The sequence below is a fragment of the Symphalangus syndactylus genome, chromosome 14 (genome assembly GCF_028878055.3).
Source record: "Symphalangus syndactylus isolate Jambi chromosome 14, NHGRI_mSymSyn1-v2.1_pri, whole genome shotgun sequence".
Lineage (NCBI taxonomy): Eukaryota > Metazoa > Chordata > Mammalia > Primates > Hylobatidae > Symphalangus > Symphalangus syndactylus.
Window position 1 is genome coordinate 79,336,871 of NC_072436.2, and position 17,575 is coordinate 79,354,445.

General features: G+C 44.2%; 1 protein-coding gene across 3 annotated transcripts in view; it reads left to right on the forward strand.

The window, feature by feature from the left end:
* Positions 1–17,575, forward strand: part of USP34 (ubiquitin specific peptidase 34) — a 295,723-nt gene that overhangs the window by 38,732 nt on the left and 239,416 nt on the right. The gene's annotated exons all lie outside the window — the stretch shown is intronic.

Consider the following 17,575-nt stretch of genomic DNA (forward strand, 5'->3'; position numbering starts at 1 on the left):
TCACTGATTTTTTTAAAATAGTAATTTTGTATCCTGCAACTTTACTGAATTTATTAGCTCTGAGGTATGTGTTTGTTTTTAGTGGAGCATAGGTTTTACTATATATAAGGTCATGTCATCTGCAGCTGCAAACACAGGGACAGTTTGACTTCTTCATTTCCGATTTGGATGCCCAGAACTACTTTGTCTTGCTCTGGCTAGGACTTGCAGTAGTATGTTGGGTAAGAGTGGTGAGTGTGAGTTCCTTGTCTAGGTTCAGTTACTGGAGGAAAAGCTTTTATCTTTCTCTCGTTGAGTAATGATAGCTGTGGGTTTGTCATATATGGGCTTTATTATGTTGCTGTACTTTCCTTTTATACCTAATTTATTGAGAGTGGTTTTTTGTTGTTGTTGTTTTTGTTTTTGTTTTGTTTTTGAGGCGGAGTCTCACTCTTGTCGCCCAGGCTGGAGTGCAGTGGCGTGATCCTGGCTCACTGCAACCTCTGCCTCCCAGGTTTAGGCAGTTCTCCTGCCTCAGCCTCCCGAGTAGCTAGGATTACAGTTGTCGGCTAATTTTTGTAGTTTTGGTAGAAACGGGGTTTCACCATGTTGGCCAGGCTGGTCTCGAACTCCTGACCTCAAGTGATCTGCCCGCTTCGGCCTCCCAAAGTGCTGGGATTACAGGCGTGAGCCACCGCGCCTGGCAGGTTTTTTATTTCTTATTGGTTCAATCTTAGTAGATTGTATGTGTTCAGGAATTTGTTCATTTCCTCTAGGTTTTTAAATTTATTGCTGTGTAGTTGGTCAGCAGTCTCTAATGATCCTTTGTACTTCTGTGGTATCCGTTATGATGTCTCCTTTTTTGTTTCTGATTTCTTTTATTTGGGTCTTGTCTCTTTTTTCCTTAGTCTAGCTAAAGGTTTGTTGATTTTATCTTTTCAAATGACCAGCTTTTTTCTGATCTTTGATCTCCTGTAATTTGTTTTAGTCTCAATTTTGTTTATTTCAGCTCTGATCTTTATTGATCTTCATTGTCTAATTTTGGGTTTGTTCTTTTTGGTTCCTTGAGATGCATCATTGGGTGTCTGAAATCTTTCCAGTTTCTTGGCATAGGCATTTATTGCTATAAACTTCCCTCTTAGCAATGCACTCCTTTTGCTGTATCCTACAGGCTTTGGCGTGTTGTGTTTGCATTTTCATTTGTTCTAAGACATTATTTTATTTCCATCTTAATTTCTTCATTGACCCAGTGGTCATTCAGGAGCGTGTTGTTTAATTTCCATGTATTTGTATAGTTTCCAGCATTTCTCTTGTATTGATTTCTATTTTTATTCCATTGTGGTCTGAGAAGATAGTTGACATGATTTTTTTCAGTTATTTTAAAATTTGGTTGAGACTTGTTTTATGTCCTAAAATATGGTCAGTTCTGGAGAATGTTTCATGTGCTGCTATAAAAATGTGTATTCTGCTGCTATTAGGTGAAATGTTCTGTAAATAGCTGTTGGTTTCATTTAGTCTATGATGCAGTTGAAAACTATGTTTCTTTGTTTATATTCTGTCTAGATGATCTGTTCAATGCTGTTGAAGTCCCCAACTATTACTATATTGGGGTCTGTCTCTCCCGTTAGATCTAATAATTATGTTGTGTATCTGGGTCCTCTGGTGTTGGTTGCATATGTATTTACAATTCTTATATCCCCTTACTGAATTGATGCCTTTATTATATAGTGTCCTTTTTTGTCTCCTTTTACAACTTTTGGTTTGAAGTTTGTTTTGTCTGATATATGTAAAGCTACCCCAGCTCACTTTTGGTTTCTGTTTACATGGAATGTCTTTTTCCATCCTTTCACTTTTAGTCTTTGTGTGACTTTATTTTGTTGGGACAGAGTTTTGCTCTGTTGCACAGGCTGGCACAATCTTGACTCACTGCAACCTCTTCCTCCCAGGTTCAAGCGATTCTCGTGCCTCAAATTCCCGAGTAGCTGAGATTACAGGCATGAGCCACTGTGCCCAGCCAATTTTTTTGTATTTTTAGTACAGACGGGGTTTTGTCATGTTGGCCGGGCTCTGTGGGTGACTTTAAGGATGAAGTTAGTATCTTGTTGACAGCATATTGTTGAATTTTTTTGTTGTTGTTCAGTCTGTAACTTGTATTTTTTATTTATTTTTTTGAGATGGTGTCTCACTTTGTCACCCAAGCTGGAGTGCAATGGGGTGATCTTGGTTTACTGCAACCTCCGCCTCCCAGGTTCAAGCGATTCTCCTGCCTCAGCCTCCCGAGTAGCTGGGATTACAGGCGCATGCCGCCATGCCCGGCTCATTTTTGTATTTTAGTAGAGACGAGGTTTTACTGTATTGGCCAGGCTGGTCTCAAACTCCTGAACTCAAGTGATCTGCCCGTCATGGCCTCTCAAAGTGCTGGGATTACAGGCATGGGCCACTGTGCATGGCCAATGTATAACTTTTAAATGGGGAATTTAAATCATTTATGCTCAAGGTGTTATTGATAGGTGAGGACTTAATCCTGCCATTTTATTGATTTTTAGTTATTACATTATATATCCTTTGTTCCTTGCTTGCTCTTCCAAATGTGAAATTCTTGAGCATTTCTTAGAAGGCAGTCTACTGATGACATATTGCCTCAGTTTTTCTTTGTTCGTGAAGGTTTATTTCTCCTTCGTTTCTGCAGGACAGCTTTGCTGGGTATAATCTTGATTAGCTGTTTTTTTTGTTTTTCTTTTAGTACTTTAAATCTGTTAATCCCATTCACTCCTTGCCTGTAAGGATTCTGCTGAGAAATCTGTTAGTCTAATGGAGATATTTTTACGTGTGACTTGATGCTTTTCTTTTGCTGCTTTTAGAGTTTTTTTTTTTTTTTTTGAGACAAGGTCTCACTCAGTTCCCCAGGCTAGATAAATACAGCGGCACAATTAAAGCTTATTGCAGCCTTGACTACCTGGGCTCAAGTGATTTTCCCACCTCAGCCTCTGAGTAGCTGGGACTACAAGCATGCACCACCACGCCCAGCTAATTTTTATATTTTTTGTAGAGGTGGGGTCTCACCACGTTGCCCAGGCTAGTTTTGGATCCTGGCCTTAAGCAATCTGCCTGCCTTGGCCTCCCAAAGTGCTGAGATTAAAGGTGTGAGCTGCTGTGCCTGGCCTCTGTTGAATTTCTCATTAAAATCATGCAGCCATGTACCCTTACTCAGTGCCTAAGAAAAAGGCTCCTTGCACCTCTGCCCCATGTAGACATGCTTCTGGCCTCCCCAGTGGCCCTGCGCCCCCAATAAGGGCCTCAGAAACATTACCACAGGTCGTCCCTGATGGGCATCCCCCCAGGCCAACCAGGCAGCCAAGAGCCCACATCCCAGTCCTAAGAAACAGCCCAATGGGCAACCCCTGACAGACACACCTAGGCTGGCGGAGCAGTTGTGAGCTGCTGTGCCTGGTGTGAGCTGCTGTGCCTGGCCTCTGTTGAATTTCTCATTAAAATCATGAATTATTTTCCTTATTTCATTAAAGTTTTTACCTGTATTCCCTTGTACCTCCTGAGTTTCCTTAAGATTGTTATTTTGAGTTCTTTTTCTGGCATTTTATATATTTCTTTATGATTGGGGTCCATTACTGGAGAATTACTGTTTTCTTTTGAAGATGTCATGTTTCTTTTTTTCTGTTGATTTCTCTACATTGTTTCTACACATTGTTGGAAACCCCCCCCTTTCAATTTTATGGAGTAAATTTTATAGGGAAAGACTTAATTTATATAAGTGGATCTTGGATCAGTGGAGTGTGTTGGCCTTGGTTCTATGTGGACACAGTAATGTCTCCATGTAGTTTCTTCATCTATAGTCTGTACTAGTGACATTTGAGAGTTCCTCAGCAGCCTAGAATGAGGGAGTGTGTGGTGCAGCTTTGCCAGCGGGTTGGCTCATTGGGCTGTTGCTCAAGTCAGGGACACATGTATGCATATGGTGAGTTGGCCAACTTGGGGTCTGGCTTGCTGGGGTTGAGGCCACAGGACTGTTACTCTGGCCAGGAGCACAGGCATGTGGTTGCTCAGTTGGCTTGGTGTTGTGCCTGCCAGGAGTGGCCCATGGTTTCTCAGTTCTGGGACACAGGTACACAACTGCTCCGCCAGCCTAGGTGTGTCTGTCAGGGGTTGCCCATTGGGCTGTTTCTTAGGACTGGGATGTGGGCTCTTGGCTGCCTGGTTGGCCTGGGGGGATGCCCATCAGGGACGACCTGTGGTAATATTTCTGAGGCCCTTATTGGGGGCGCAGGGCCATTAGGGAGGCCAGAAGCATGTCTACATGGGGCAGAGGTGCAAGGAGCCTTTTTCTTAGGCACTGAGTAAGGGTGCATGGCTGCTTGACTAACCTTGGGGTGTATCACATGCTCTGTGGCTTGCAGGCCTCCCCTACTTTGGAGAGAGCTTATAGTGGCTTGGTTGGCTTATGGGCAGGCTTGTCCTAGATGGGACTGTCAGACTGTTCCTTTGGCTTAAAGTGTGGTCTGGTTGTGGGAGTTGGTTTTCCCTGCTGTGCGGGACCAAAGTTGCAGCTATAGTTGTGGCATTCATTCACCTGTGTGGCCTTGGTGTAATGAAGATGGAGCTGAAGTGCTGCAGAGGTGCAGTGGCTACTGGCCCCCAGAGGGTGCACTCCAGAGGTGGTCTGGTTTCAAGATGGTGTTGCACTGCCACAGCTTGTTTCACTGGGGGTAGGTGGGGGTTGGGAAGCGCATTCCTTGTGCTCCTAATTTGGGCAGTGCAGCTGTATGGATTTCCAGCAGTTCTCTAAATTGGGCTCAGGGCTTGCAAGGACTGTGGGATTCTCCTTTTTATTTTATTTATAGTTTTTGAGATGGAGTCTCACTCTGTTGCCCAGGCTGGAGTGCAGTGGCACGATGTTGGCTCACTGCAACCTCTGCCTCCTGGGTTCAAGCGATTCTCCTGCCTCAGCCTCCTCTGTAGCTGGGATTACAGGCACCCACCACCACCACACCTGGCTAATTTTCATATTTTTAGTAGAGATGGGGTTTCACCTTCTTGGCCAGGGTGGTCTTGAACTCATGACCTCAAGTGATCCGCCTGCCTCAGCTTCTCAAAGTGCTGGGATTACAGGCATGAGCCACCGCACCTGGCTGGATTCGCCTCTTGTAAGGATTGTAGGTGTTTGTGGTGGTAATGGGAGTGTTGGTGAGGGATCTTCTGCGTACTTTTTCCCTGCGTCAGGAAGTCCCTGCTGACTGCAGGCAAATCCCATCTGGGCAAGGGGAGATGGGGCTGCAGAGGCTGGATGCTTCCATACTGCCTTCCTGGACTTTGTCACCAACAGGTGTGTCTCCATTCCCCAGCTGCACTCAGATGGTCTCTCTGACACACCTGTCAGATCTTAGCTGTTTATTTGTTAACCTTTGTACTTTCTTGTGTGTAGGATGAATGCTAGGTGTCTCTAGTTAGTCTCCCTGATTCTTTTTTAAATATTCTTCATAACTTTGCTGGAATTCTTCAGCTTATCTAATATCTTGAATGTATTACCTATTGTACCTAATATCTTAATCTTCTGTTTTATTGTTCTCTTATTTTCACCCTCGTTTCTGGCTATGTGGTATGTGGTCTTGGTTTTTGGTTCTCTGGTCATTGTAGAAAGTTTTAGATAATAGAGTCATGTGCAGAAGTGGGAAAGTTTATGGGCAGTGAACACTTATGTACCCATCACCCAGTCAACATTTACCAACTCATGGGTAGTTTTTTTTCACCTTGCCTTATCCATTTTCTCTCTCCTACCCACTGGATTAGTTTAAAGTAAATTCCGGTGTTATATATTATATGTATATATTTAAATATATTAAAATAACCATTTAACATTTTAAAATTTTATTTTTAAAGATGGAGTCTTGCTGTGTTGCCCAGGCTGGCCTAGAACTCTTGAGCTCAAACCTCTCACCTCAGCCTCCTGAATAGTTGGAACTAGAGAGACACACCACTGTGCCCAGCTTTGTTTGTTTATGTATTTATGAGACAGGGTCTCACTCTGTCGCCCAGGCTGGAGTGCAGTGGCATGATCTTGGCTCACTGCAGCCTTGACCTCCTGGGGCTCAAGCTGTCCGCCCACCTCAGCTTCCTGAGTAGCTAAGACTATAGGTACAGGATATTATGCCCAGCTAATTTTTGTCTTTTTTTTGTACAGGTGGGGTTTTGCCATGTTATCCAGGCTGGTCTTGAACTCCTGAATTCAAGCCATCTGCCCACCTTGGCTGCTCAAAGTGCTAGGATTACAGGAAAATGTCACTACATTCCATGTCTTTTTTTTTTTTTTTTTTAATTGAAAAACAGTGGGTTCTTGCTACGTTGCCTGGGCTGGTCTCAAACACCTGGGCCCAAGTAAATCTTGCAGTTGGCCTCCCAAAGTGTTGTGATTACAGGTGTGAGCTGCTACCCCTGGCCATGGTCTGTTTTTTGTTATTTTAAATTGACACGTAATTCTTATACATATTTATAGGGTACAGCATGCTATTTCAATACCTTTATATGATGTGTAATGATCAAATTGAGGTAATTACTGTTATCTCAAGCATTTATCATTCTTTGTGTTGGAAACATTCAGAATCCTCTCTGCTATTTATTTATCTTTTATTTATTTTTTTGAGATGGAGTGTTGCTCTCATTGCCCAGGCTGGAATGCAATGGTGCGATTTCAGCTCACTGCAACCTCCGCCTCCCAGGTTCAAGTGATTCTCCTGCCTCAGTGTCTCAAGTTGCTGGGATTACAGGTGCCTAACACCGTGCCCGTTTTTGCATTTTCAGTAGAGATGGGGTTTCACCAGGTTGACCAGGCTGGTCTCGAACTCCTAACCTCAGGTATTCCACCCGCCTTGGCCTCCCAGAGTGCTGGGATTATAGGCGTGAGCCACCACGCCTGGCGTCTGCTAGCTATTTAAAAATATCAAATTATTAACTACAGTAATCCTAAAGCCAGGGTCAGTGACTCATGTCTGTAATCCCAGTGTTTTGGGTGGCTGAGGCAGAAGGATCACTTGAGGCCAGGAGTTAGTGACCAGTGTGGGCAACACAGCAAGACTCCATCTCTACAAAAAGTTTAAATAATAATTAGTTGGGTGTGGTGAAACGCACCTGTAGTCTCAGCTACTTGGGAGGCTGAGGCAAGTGGATTATTTGAGCCCAGGAGGACCAGGCTGCAGTAAGCTGTGATTGTGCCACTGCACTCCAGCCTGAGTGACAGAGCTAAATCTCTTCTCTAAACAAACAAAAACCTGATAAAGCTCCAAAGAACAACAAAAACAAAAAAATAGTCGTCCTGCAGTACTATAAAACACTAGAATGTATTCCTCTTGGCTAGGTATAATTCTCTGTTCATTAACCAATCTCTCCCTACATTCCTCTTCTCTAACCTTTCCAGTGTCTAGCTGTGTAAATTTCTTTTGTTTTCATTTCATTTCATTTCATTTCTTTTCTATTTTTCTTTTTTTTTTTAAAGAGTAAGGGCCTTGTTGCCCAGGCTTCAGTGCAGGGGCACACAATCATAGCTCACTGTGAGCCTCAAACTCCTGGTCTCAAGTGATCCTCTCTTCTCAGCCTCCCAAGCAGCTGAGATTACAGGCTTGCACTACCATGCCCAGTTAATTATTTTATTTTTTGTAGCGAAGGGGTTGCCCAGGGTGGTCTTGAACTCCTGGCCTCAAGGGATCTCTTGCTTCGGTCTCCCAAGAGTAATTTCTTAATATGAAATAGCATTCAATTTCCCTTATATTCTCAATTTTAAAAAATTGTAACTTTTCCTTCACAATTTGAATCAAGATTCACATGAGACCTATTAGAATTGCTGATTTTAAAAAATTAACTAAATTGTTATATAATTTACATACAATAAGGTTAGTCTATTGTAAGGGTATGTGTTTATTCATTTTGACAAATGTTTACACTCATATAAGAACCACCACAATTGAACATTTCCATCACTCGGTTATTCCTCATTCCTGTTTGTAATCAGCCCCACCACCAAGTCTGCATTGTCGTAACTGCTGATGTGCTTTGTCACCTAAGCTTTATTTTAAAATTTATTTTATTATTATTATTTTTTGAGACAATCTTGCTCTGCCACCCAGGCTGGAGTACAATGGCGCGATCCTGGCTCATTGCAGCCTCCGCCTCCTGAGTTCAGGTGATTCTCCTGCCTCAGCCTACCGAGTAGCTGGGATTACAGGCAGGTGCCAGCATGCCTGGCTAATTGTTTTTCTTTCTTTTTTTTTTTTGACATGGAGACTCGCTCTGTTGCCCAGGCTGGAGTGCAGTGGCACGATCTTGGCTCACTGCAAGTTCCGCCTCTTGGGTTCACACCATTCTCCTGCCTCAGCCTCCCGAGTAGCTGGGACTACAGGTGCCCGCCACCACACCCGGCTAATTTTTTGTATTTTTAGTAGAGACGGGGGGTTTCACCGTGTTAGCCGGGATGGTCTTGATCTCCTGGCCTCGTGATCCGCCCGTCTCGGCCTCCCAAAGTGCTGGGATTACAGGCGTGAGCCACCGCGCCCAGCCTAATTTTTGTATTTTTACAAGTACAAAATTTTAGTGGAGACAGGATTTCACCATGTTGGCCAGGCTGGTCTCGAACTCCTGACCTCAAGTGATCTGCCTGCCTCAGCCTCCCAAAGTGCTGGGATTACAGGCATGAGCCACTGTGTCCAGCTGGACATAAACTTTATGTACTACTTACATCTGGTTGGTATTCTTTTTACTTAGCATACGGTTAGAAGTCATCCATGTTGGTTGTTGGTGCATCAGTGGTTGGTTTCTTTTTATTGCTGAATAGAATTCCGTATGTTGGCATATATACGATAACTTTTTTTTTGAGGTAGTCTCGCTCTGTTACCTATTATGTGGTGCCGTTATAGCTCACTGCAGCCTCAACTGCCTGTGCTTAAGCAACTCATTCACCTCAGCCTCCTGGATAGCTAAGACTACATGCACATGCTACCACACCCAGCTAATTTTATTTTATCTTATTTTATTTTTTGAAACGGAGTCTCGCTGTGTTGCCCAGGCTGGAGTGCAGTGGTGCAATCTCGGCTCACTGCAAGCTCTGCCTCCTGGGTTCATGCCATTCTCCTTCCTCTGCCTCCCGAGTAGCTGGGCCTACAGGCGCCCGCCACTGTGTCTGGCTTAATTTTTCTATTTTTAGTAGAGACAGGGTTTCACCTTGTTAGCCAGGATGGTCTCGATCTCCTGACCTCGTGATCCGCCCGCCTCAGCCTCCCAAAGTGCTTGGGATTACAGGCGTGAGCCACTGCACCTGGCCACACCCAGCTAATTTTAAAATTTGCTTTGTAGGGATAGTGTCTTGTACTGTTGCCCAGGCTGGTCTAGAACTCCTAGCGTTAAGCAATCCTCCCGCCTTGTCCTCCCAAAGCGCATCCTTTTTATTTATTTTATTTTTTTATTTTTAAACTCAATTCACTCTAATGGAAATTTGGTTTGTTTCTAGTGTGAGTAAAGTTATTATTTTGTTTTGCTCTTTGTGTTTTGTTCGTTGGCTACTTGTCTGGACTAATTCTGTGAATTCTGGCTGCCCTGTAGTTTGTAGCCACTGATATCTCTGTTGGTTATTGTTACTGTTTCAATACATAATTCTTTTCTCTCTTTTTCAAGCCTCACTTCCTAGGAGTTACCTCTGAATCGGGCATAGCTTATTTTTTTCCTAAGTCTGTTTTAATTTCTAGGTTCCCCTTTCTTCCTTTTTATTTGTTACAGAAACTGCTCGTTCCATGTCTTTTTTAGTGCATACGATTTCCCATCTGGATTTTGCAGATGTTATCCTTGTGCAGTTATTATGCTTTGTCTTTTGTATTTCCATACTTTTATTACCAGATCTAGAAGGTTGATCAGATTCAGGTTAAATTTCTTGGCAAGGCTGTTTTATAGATTGTGTTGTGTTTTTCCAGGGGTTGGTTGGAGTGCCACTTAATGTCATAGTTAGCAAGCAGCCATTGCCTAGGGCTTTTATTACATTAATAGTTACAAAACTAATCCTGTCACTTGTTTCTTTGATTAGGTGGACTATCTGTATCAGGAGAAACTTGTTTTTATTACCTGTTTCATTACTTTTATTTGCTATTTTTACGTGAAAGTCAGGATAAATGGCTGATTTCTCCCTTAACCAGTTTTCAGTGACTGATTTAACATTTGCAAAGGTGATCACTTTTTTTTTTGAGAATCATTAGGAACTCATACTCAAAAATAACATTTTTGCCTTTATACATTTAAGATTTGGGAGTTTTTTTGTTTTTTTTTTTTGTGACAGAGTTTTGCTCTTGTTGCTCAGGCTGGAGAGCAGTGGCGCAATCTTGGCTCACTGCAACCCCTGCCTCCCGGGTTCAAGCGATTCTCCTGCCTCAGCCTCCCAAGTAGCTGGGACTACAGGCATGCGCCACCATGCCTGGCTAGTTTTTTTGTGTTTTTAGTAGAGACGGGGTTTCACCATGTTGGCCAAGCTGGTCTCAAACTCCTGACCTCAGGTGATCTGCCTGCCTCAGCCTCCCAAAGTGCTGGGATTACAGGCGTGAGCCACTGCGCCTGGCCACCAAAAACTCTTTAGATTTGCCCTTTTGAGGCTATTTTCTAGATCCCATAGGCATGTTTCATTTTTAGAAATTCCTTTTTATTTTTTCTCCTCTGATTTGTGTGTTTTGAAATAGCCTGTGTTTGAACTCACTAATTCTTACTTTCTGTCATCAATTCTGCTGCGAAAGACTAGTACATTCTTTAGCATGCCAATTGCATTTTTCAGCTCCAGAATTTCTGCTGGAGTCTTCTTACATGTTTTAATCTTTGTTAAAGTTATCTGATAGAATTCTGTATTCCTTCTGTGTTATCTTGAATTTCTTTGAGTTTCCTCAACACGGCTATTTTGAATTCCTTATCTGAAAGGTCACATATCTCTGTTTCTCCAGGATTGGTCCCTGATGCCTTATTTAGTTCATTTGGTGAGGTCATGTTTTCCTGAATGGCGTTGATGCTAGTAGATGTTCTTTTTTTTTTTTTTTGAGACGGAGTCTCGCTCTGTTGCCCAGGCTGGAGTGCAGTGGCGCGATCTCGGCTCACTGCAAGCTCCGCCTCCCGGGTTCCCGCCATTCTCCTGCCTCAGCCTCTCCAAGTAGCTGGGACTACAGGCGCCCACCACCACGCCCGGCTAATTTTTGTTTGTATTTTTAGTAGAGACGGGGTTTCACCGTGGTCTCGATCTGCTGACCTTGTGATCCGTCCGCCTCGGCCTCCCAAAGTGCTGGGATTACAAGCGTGAGCCACCGCGCCCGGCTAGTAGATATTCTTGAGTGGCGTTGAAGAGTTAGGTATTTATTGTAGTCTTCACTGTCTGGCCTTATTTGAAGCTGTCCTTCTTGGGAAGGCTTTCTAGATATTTGAAAGAACTTGGGGCCGGGCGCGGTCGCTCATGCCTGTAATCCCAGCACTTTGGGAGGCCGAGGCAGGCGGATCACGAGGTCAGGAGATTGAGACCATCCTGGCTAACATGGTGAAACCCCATCTCTACTAAAAATACAAAAAAAATTAGCGGGGCGTGGTGGCGGGCGCCTGTAGTCCCAGCTACTCGAGAGGCTGAGGCAGGAGAATGGCGTGAACCCGGGAGGCGGAGCTTACAGTAAGCCGAGATCGTGCCACTGCATTCCAGCCTGGGTGACTCCGTCTCAAAAAAAAAAAAAAGAACTTTGGTATTGTGATCTAAGCTGTATCTGCTTTAGGGGTACCCCAAGCCCAGTAATTTTGTGGTTCTTGCAGACTCATACAGGTACCACCTTGATGGATTTGGACAAGATCTGAGTAATTTGTGGATTACCAGGTGGAGACTCTTGTTCTCTTTCCTTACCTTCTCCCAAACACACGGTCTCACTGTCCTGAGCCACCTAAAGCTGGGATTGGAGTGAGTGACACAAGCACCCCTGTGGCCACCATGACTGTGCTGGGTCAGTCTTGAAATTAGGACTATGCTGGTTCTCACCCAAGGCCTGCTGTAACTGCACTCTGGCTACCTCCCATGTTTGCTGAAGGCCTTGGTGCTGTGCAATCAGCAGTTGGCAAAGCCAGCCAGACCTGCATCCTTCCTTCAGGGCAGCAAGATCTCTAGACCCCAGGTGGGTCCAGAAGTGTTGTCTGGGAGTTAAGGGACTAGAGCAATACTCTTGTATTGTGGCTGAGCTGGCATTCAAACCACAGGACTGGTACTTCTCACTCTTTTTCCCATTTCCACCTCACCTCGTAGCCACCGCCACCCCCAGGCCACAAGTAGTACTGCCAGACTCACTGATGTTCCCCTAAGGCCCAGTGTCTCTGAAGTCAGCTTGTCATGAATGCTCTGTTACCTGGGACTCACCCTTCAGAACAATGGGCTCCCCTGTGGCCCAGCGCAGGTCCAGAAATGCCATTTAAGAGTCAGGTCTTAGAATTAGGGACACCCAAGAATCAACTGGTGCTCTAACCCACTGTGTTTGTGCTAGTAGCTAAGCTGTAAGACAAAGCCCTCTTTACTCTTTCCCTCAGCTTTTCTCAAGTAGGAGTTTTGCCCCATAGCTACCACAGCTGGTAATGTGCTGAATCTCACTGAAGCCAGCAAGTCTCAGAGGCTCACCTGAAGCCCTCAGTGTAGTACTTGGATATCGCTACTGGTTATTCAGGGCCCAAGGGCTCTTCAGTTAGGTGATGAATGCTGTCAGGTCCTGTCTTCTGGCCCAGGGTGTGTGTAGAAATGTCTGGGAGCTAGGGCCCTGAACAGGGGACCTCATGACTCTCAGCGGTGCCCTATCTTGCTGTGGCTGAGCTGGTATCCAGGATGCAAGACAGAGTCCCCCCCCTCATCTTTCTCTCCTCAAACAGAAGGAAGGCATCTTTCTTGGAGCCCTGAGCTGTGCAGCCTGTCTAGGGGAAGGGGTGATGCCAGCACTCCATTGGCTGCCCTGCCTGGTGTCTCAGTATGTCTCATTCCCTGCTTCCCGTCCCCCTTCCACCACCTCTACTGTCTTGGGGCCCAGTTCATTCATTATTAAGAATCGGATAAGAGTTGTAGTCCTTACGGCTTAGACTGCCAAAAAGTTTACTTGGAAACGTGGAGTGCTGTAGCCCTCCATGGTGAGGCTGGTGGGAGCTCAAGTTGGGACTCCTGGGATCGGCAGTTGCCCTCCGCTTTAGGGCTGGTTTTAAACGCTCCTTCTCTGGGTGGGTGTCACCCGAATTTGGTCTGGTTTTCCTTTGTGCTCTCACAGGACAGCACTGAGTTCAATGGCTTGCAATTGCTGTGTTCTCCCTCCCCCAGCACTGAGAGGCTCTAGGCACCAGGCCTTTGCTGCTGGGTGGGGGAACAGGAAGTGTTCGTAGTTGCTAATTGAGGACTGTTGTTTCTCCCTTCAGTGATAAGCAGTTAAAACCAGGTACTATGAGTACTCACCTGATTTTTGTTTTTTATGAAGGTATTTTTTCTGTGTAGATCTTAATTTGGTATCCTTGTTGGCGGGGGCATGGGCATGGGCATGATCAGTGGAGCCTTCTGTTCTTGCTCTGCCTCCCACCAGTTCTCAGCCTAAAAAATCAGTGGCAGCTGGGCGCAGTGGGCCACACCTGTAATCCCAGGAGGCCGAGGCAGGTGGATCATGAGGTCAGGAGTTTGAGACCAGCCTGGCCAACGTGGTGAAACCCTGTATCTACTAAAAATACAAAAATTAGCCGGGCGTGGTGGTACCTGCCTGTAATCCCAGCTACTCAGCAGGAGAATCACTTGAACCTGAGAGGTGGAGGTTGCAGTGAGCTGAGATTGCACCATTGCACTCTACCCTGGGGCATAGAGTGAGACTCCCTCTCAAAAAAGATTCAGTGGCTTCCATTAAACTGCAGTTTGGATTTCCCTAACTCCTTTAAAAAATAATTGCAAAAAATTTTTAATTGTGGTAAAAAAAAATACAGAACATAAAATTTACTGTTGGGTTTTTTTTTTTCCCTTAAATAGAGAAGGGGTCTCGCCATGTTGCCCGGGCTGGTGTTGAACTCTTGGGCTCAAGCGATCCTCTTGCCTTGGCCTCGTAAAGTGTTGGGGTTATAGACATGAGCCAAAAATTTCTTAATCATTTTTATGTATATAGTTGAGTAGTGTTAGAAATGTTAACATTCTCGTGCAACAAATCTCTAGAACTTTTTCATGTGACAAAATTGAAACCCATTTCTGGGCAACCACCCTTCTCTTTTGTTTCTGTGAATTCGGCTACTTTAAATACCTCATACCAGTTGAATTGTACAAGTACAGTCATGCACCAGGTAACGATGTTTTGGTCAATGATGGACCTAGTGTAGGACAGTGGTCCTAAGGTTATAATTTTTACTGTACCTTTTCTATGCTTAAATGTGTTTAGATACACAAATACTTAACATTGTGTTATGGTTGCCTAGAGCATTCAGTACGGTTACATGCCATACAGGTTCGTAGCCTAGGAGCAATGGGATATTTATACACTCTATAGTAGAGGTCCAAGAGAGCAAAGATCTCTTGGAGATGATGCTTTCAATTCATTTCAGTATATATGCTCACCAGTGGGATTGCTGGATCATATGGTAATTCTGTTTCTGATTTTTTAAGCAAGAGTACACAATGGTTCCAGTTCCACATAACTCCTGAACATTTATTTTATTTATTTTGTTGTTTGTTTTTTAAGAGACAGGATCTTGCCCTGTCACTCAGGCTGGAGCGCAGTGGCATGATCATATCTTACTAGAGCGTTGAACTTCTGGGCTCAAGCCATTCTCCCACCTTATCCTTAGTGTCCTGAATAGCTAGAACTATAGGTGTGTGCCACCACGCCTGGCTAATTTTTAAAAATATACATATTTTTAGAGATGGTGCCTTGCTGTGTTGCCCAGGCTGGTCTTGAATTCCTGGTCTCAAGCGGTCTTCCTGCCTCGACCTACCAAAGCACTAGGATCGGAGGTGTGAGCTGCTGTGCCTCAGTGGGGATTTTGATAGTGATTGCTTTTAATTCACAAATCAATTTGGGTGGTGTTGATATTTAACAATATAATGTCTTCCAACCCATGAATGTGGGATTTCTTCCCATTTATTTACATCTTCTTTAATTCCTTTTTTTTTTTTTTTTGAGATGGAGTCTCGCTCTGTTGCCCAGGCTGGAGTGCAGTGGCGCGATCTCGGCTCACTGCAAGCTCCGCCTCCCGGGTTCATGCCATTCTCCTGCCTCAGCCTCCCGAGTAGCTGGGACTACAGGCGCCCGCCTCCACGCCCGGCTAATTTTTTTTGCATTTTTAGTAGAGACAGGGTTTCACCGTGTTAGCCAGGATGGTCTCGATCTCCTGACCTCATGATCCACCCACCTCAGCCTCCCAAAGTGCTGGGATTACAGGCGTGAGCCACTGCGCCCGGCCATTTAATTCCTTCTAGCAACATTTTGTAGTTTTCATTGTTAACAAGTCTTTTGCCTCCTTGTTTCATTTTTCTTTTTGATGCTGATGCAAATGGAATTTTTTTTGTATTTCCTTTTTAAATTGTTCATTGTTAGTGTATTAAAAATGCATCTGACCTGTAATCCCAGCACTTTGGGAGGCTGAGGCGGGCGGATCACTTATGATCAGGAGTTTGAGACCAGCCTGGCCATAATGGCAAAACTCTATCTCTACAAAATACAAAAAACTAGCCAGGCGTGGTGGTGGGCACCTGTAATCCCAGCCACTCAGGAGGCTGAGGCAGGAGAATCGCTTGAACCTGGGAGGCAGAGGTTGCAGTGAGCCAAGATTGTGCTGCTGCACTCCAGCCTAGGCAAAAGAGACTGTCTCAAAAAACCAAAAATTTAAAAAGACAAAAGTATATCTGATTTTTGCATTTTGAATTTGTATCCTGTAACTTTGTTGAATTCATTTATTTTTTGTTTGTTTGTTTTTGAGAGGGGGTCTCACTCTGTTACCCAGGTTGGAATGCTGAAATCCAAACTGCAGTTTAATGGGAGCCACTGATTTTTTTCGGCTCACTGCAGCCTTAACCTTCCAGGTTCAAGTGATCCTTCCACCTCAGCCTCCTCAGTAGCTGGGACCAGAGGTGTGCGCCACCGTGTCCGACTAATTGTTTATATTTTTCGTAGAGATGGGGTTTCACTATGCTGCTCAGGCTGATCTTGACCTCCTAAGCTCAAGCGATCTGCCCGCCTTGGCCTTCCAAAGTGCTGGGATTACAGGCTATTAGTTCTAATAGTTCTTCTTGTGTAATCCTTAGGGTTTTCTGTTGGTTCGTGTTATCTGCGGACAGAGGTGACTTGACTTCTTTCCATTTTTTTCCTCATTGAATTGCTCTGACCAGGATTTCTAATATTGTGTTGAATAGAAGTTGTGAAAGTGGCCACCTTATCTTGGTCCTAATCTTAGAGGAAAAGCTTTTGGGCTTCCACCGTTGAGTATGATGATAGCTGTGTGTTTGGAGAACTCTACTCTGATGAAATGTCCTTCCCTTGCCTTTCTGGTTCTGGGTTGGATGGAATGAGTTGGAAAGTTTTTGTTGGTTAGCAGCTAGGCTGCCAGGCGGGCCTCTGGTGAGGATGGTTTTCTGACCACACAAACTTTTTTTCAGAATGTGTGCCGTGTGTGTTTTTTGTTAGAGAAGGATATGATGGTTGTAGCCACTCTTCCCTCTGTTTTTAGGCACTGTTATGGCTGGGGAAGGAAAACTGGCATGGCGTACCGTGATCCCTTCTTCACCTTGTTGAAATCATACAATGCAAGAGGTTGTTTTTAGTGGTTGCTGCATCTTAGGCCCCCACTATATCTTATTCTGTCCTAGTTGCTAAGCTTTGTTGCCCAAGTCTTCTCCCTGATGGTCAGTAGTGTCTTCGGCTTCCAGGGCCTCAGACGTGATCTAGGTCCCAAAAGCCTGGTCTTGGGTGTAGGTGTTATTACCTTGTGACTGTTTTACTTATATTTTGGCCTTACGCCTTTTCCTTTTCTCCTTGGCCAAGGTAATTTTTTTTAAACCCCTTCTTGGTTAATCAGTATTACCAGAGAGGAATCTTCCAACCTCCTAGTTCAGCTTACCAGCATTTCTGGAGCTGAGTTGAGGAAGTGTGCTGTAAGTCTCAACTTTGTGTATATAGTCTGATTAAGTAGAAGGTGTGTGTGTGTGTGTTTTAAATGTAAACTAACCTCATATATATTTGGTACAGGAAAGTTATTGGTATAGTGGGACATCTTACTGCATCATAGGGGATTTCCCCTCCTCACATTAAAGTGATACAGTGATCCAGGTAAGATTTCTTGGGATTAAAGAGAAGACACTAGCAATATATAAAGAAACAGTAAAAAAGCTGATAAGCCTCAAAAATGCTTTCTTGTACATACATAATAATTGGTTTAGTGGCTTCAAAGAGCCTTATGTTTTCTACTTTGTAAAGCTGTGTGGACCAGCCAAAGAAGGTAAAAGGCATTAAAATGATGGAATTATGAGAATGGTTATGTTCAATTTTTATTATTTTGGGAAATGGTCTTTTAACGAGAACTGAATGTTCTCAAGCTTCCTCATATCAAAAGA